Genomic DNA, 3952 nt, shown 5'->3' with positions numbered 1-3952 from the left:
CACCTGCCTATGCCTCTTGTGCTAAAAGATGCACATTCTACTTCCTGTTCTTGACCTTGGAGAGCTGGTTTGATTCTTGCAAGATTCCCAAGTCCAGTTCTCCAGGCAGTTATTTATTTTATAACTCACTACTTCTTTTCCATTCTATTCTACTTAAGATAACAAAACAATCAGTTTGTATTGTTTATAATCATAATTTCTAAATGATATGGTATTAATGAGATATCATAAGGCAGTGGTACTCTGTGGACTTGGTTGCTTTATTACTGATGAATAATATCAGATTACTTTATCTTTCTGCACCTTATTCTCCCTATTTATAAAATCAAAATTATATACTTAGCCTGCAGACTTGTTCTAGGGATGAAATGATGCTAGCATCTAACACAGTCTCTGGAAAACAGGGTTCAATAATGGTAACCAAATAGTGATAATCCAAACTCTTTTTGGTTACTTCTCTTTGCTGTGACTCTTCAGTCACCAAAATACCCTCAAGGAATTTACCCTGAATGGAATTCTGGAAATGTATTTGACAACATACATTGTGGTGCAGAATCTAAAGATTTGCTAAAGAAAAGCTAAATTATTCATATTGTTTGCATTTTACATACTTTAAGACACTTTGAACTCTCCAAGTATGAATCAGAACTTTAGATTGGGTGAAAATTATCTGCTGACTGTTAGATAGCAATGCCTTTTCCTCTATCCCTGGTTTCCATGAGAGATTTTTTTCCCCCTAAGTGTTTCTCCACCTACTTAACACCTTGCCTTTCTTCCTCTTGTTACCTGCAGGGAACACACATCCCTCCCCCACTTCACCCCACCACTATCACCACTCCCACAGAAAGAGGCTCTCCCAGCTCAACATCACCTAGAATTACNGAGGCAGCCCATGACTTTGAAAAGGAAGGTAATCTGCATCCAGTGGCTTTAGTCATTCCTCTCAAAGTCCGGGGTTCTCTCATGTCCCATCTGGACCTGCCATCCCTGTTAACGGCCTATGAACCATTTCTCTCCCACTCCCTGATGCTGCATTAGGAGAAAAGAAAAGTTAGAATAATAGCCACCATCCTCAATAGACCTCTTTTTCTTTGCTTTTTCTTTTGAGCCCTCCAAACCAGGTCAGTTGAAGAGGGATAATAAACTATATCACATAGAGGAAAATTCCATCCAGGTAGAATTATGAGGCCCAAAAGCAAACAGAAAATGCTGAAATTGCAAGATAGACAGAAATCATTTTGCCTGATAAGAAATTGCTCAAAGTGAAGGTAAACATTATTTGGAGACCTCTTATACACGTTTGCACAAGGTATCTGTTTCTGACTGTGACACCAGCACATATTTTTGGAGACAATGGCGTTTTCCTCCCTCATATTAAACGCAAATGGCCGGAGATGTTCATCTAAAATTTTTTTTAATGCTGTATAATCTTTTAACTTGACAAAACATTTCTTACATCTTTACATATTTTAGCTAAGCCAACAGGGGTTGAAAATACATTTCAATCACATGAAGTGTCATGCTAATCTACATAACAGAAGGCAATAGCTATTTTTTTCTCATTAAGCTTTGTTTTGATGGGTCTCAATTCTGTGACTGATTCTGGTGTTGTTTCCATTAAAAGTACTGATTTTAAAAACTGATAACTGAAAAATACTCCCCCACATACACACACACACACACACACACACACACACACACACACACTGGTCCCCAAAACATTCTCTTTCCCTCAGGAAGGTTTTGCAATGCATTGTAAGCATTAACCAGTATTTAACTATTAAACTTAAATGCCCAATTGAGACAAATAGTTCTGAGGCTGTTCTTCCACCACTGATTACGCCTGGGGTGGCCGGTATTGGGGATAATATTCATTTAGCCTTCTGAGTTTTCTGGGCAGACTTGGGGACCTTGTCAGCTCCAGCTGCCTTCTTGTCCACTACTCTGATGACACCCACAGCAACTGACTGTCTCATGTCACAAACAGCAAAGTGGCCCAGAGGATAGTCAGAGAAGCTCTCAACATACTTGGGCTGGCAAGGGACCATATCAACAATGGCAGCATCACCGGATTTCAAAAACCTCGGGCCATCTTCCAGCTCTTTTCCGGAATAACGATGAATCTTCTGCTTCAGCTCAGCAAATTTGCAAGCAATGTGATCTGTGTGCCATCCAGCACAGGTGTGTATCCGGCATTGATTTGGCCTGGATGTGCAGGATAATCACCTGAGCCATGAAACCATCTGCTTCCATTGGTGGGTCATTTTTGCTGTCACCAGCCACATCGCCAGGAGGAGCATCTTTGACAGACACATGCTTGACATTGAAGCCCATGTTGTCCCCAGTAAGAGCTTTCCTCAAATCTCCATGGTGCATTTCGACAGACTTTACTTCAGTTGTAACTTGGACTGGAGTCAAAGTGACCACCATGCCGGGTTTGAGAACACCAGTCTCCACTCGGCCCACAGGGACAGTACCGATACCAGCAATTTTGTAGACATCCTGGAGGGGCAGACACAAGGGCTTGTCAGTTGGATGAGTTGGTAGCAGGATGCAATCAGAGCTTCAAGCAGTGTGGTTCCACTGGCACTGCCATCTTTACAGGTGCCATCTCTTGAACCAAGCATGTTAGCACTTGGCTCTGGCATAATGTCACCATTCTTCCCAGAGACTGGCACAAATGCCACTGTGTCGGGTTTGTAGCCAATTTTCTTAATGAAGGTGCTGACTTCCTTAATGATTTCCTCATATCGCTTCTGGCTGTAGGATGGCTGGGTGGAATCCACTTTATTAACACCAACAGTAAGTTGTGTTATACCCAGTGTGTAAGCCAGAAGGGCTTGCTCCCGGGTCTGCCCATTTTGGGGATACCTGCTTCAAATTCACCAACACCAGCAGCAACAACCAAGACAGCACAGTCAGCCTGAGATGTACCTGTAATTATGCTTTTGATAAAGTCTCTGTGTCCTGGGGCATCAATGATGGCCACATAATACTTACTGGTGTCCAATTTCCACAGGGAAATATCAATGGTGATCCCATGCTCACATTCAGCTTTCAGTTTATCCAAGACACAGGCAGACTTGAAGGAGCCCTTTCCCATCTCAGCAGCTTCCTTCTCAAATTTTCCAATGGAGTTTTTGTTGATCCCACCACATTTGCACATCAGATGGCCGGTAGTGGTAGACTTGCCAGAATCTACTGTCCAATGACTCCAATGTTGATATGAGTCTTTTCCTTTTCTATTTTGGCTTACATTTAGTGGCAGTTTTCATGACACCTGTGTTCTCGTGGCAAACCTACTGCAAAAAATAAAGGGCAGTGCCGATTTGTAGGCAACTAGGAATGATAGAGGAGACCTCAATCTCGAATCATGTGACTTTTATGACAATCATATAAGATTGTTATTAGTTAAATGAGCTGGAGCACGTATTTAGATTTCTTTCTTTTACACAGTCATAGTTCTGCCAATCTCTCTCATATGTTTGCTTCATCCAATAAGATAATCCACATGAAAATATGGTGACAATTATCAAGTTCATAAAATATTATTTAAAAAATGGCAGCTTTGGTGAGTGTACCTATTGTTTATTGTCTATCCATTGCTTATCGATTTATGAAACTGTCAGTGTTTCGCTTTTTCCACAAATGACAGGTAACTAAGTGTGGTGTTAAGAGCATGAGCTCTGGAACAGACTGTCTACATCTAAAGCTTACTAGTATTGGGTCTTCAGAAAAGTCATGACGTATTTTGTCTATGTTTTTCAAAGGTCATTTATTTATATGAAGAACAAAGATCAATCAATGATATATTGCCAATTTTGTTCGATAACCTTTTGCCATCTTTCAGTGAGCTTCATCATTCCTCCTTCATAGAAGGACCTGTCTTAATTTGCAAAAAACTGAACAAGGGGCTGATTTACAGGCTCATCTGAACTGAACGTTATACCAC

At 40.9% G+C, this 3952-nt stretch overlaps 1 pseudogene; it reads right to left on the bottom strand.

Moving 5' to 3' along the window:
• Positions 1-1846: 1846 nt before the first annotated feature.
• On the bottom strand, positions 1847-3251 carry LOC109375203 (elongation factor 1-alpha 1 pseudogene; annotated as a pseudogene).
• Between the last annotated feature and the right edge of the window lie 701 nt (positions 3252-3952).

Source organism: Hipposideros armiger, unplaced genomic scaffold (genome assembly GCF_001890085.2).
Source record: "Hipposideros armiger isolate ML-2016 unplaced genomic scaffold, ASM189008v1 scaffold_912, whole genome shotgun sequence".
NCBI classification, from domain to species: domain Eukaryota; kingdom Metazoa; phylum Chordata; class Mammalia; order Chiroptera; family Hipposideridae; genus Hipposideros; species Hipposideros armiger.
Note: the sequence above shows the minus strand (reverse complement) of the source record. Positions and strands in the feature narration are given on the sequence as shown.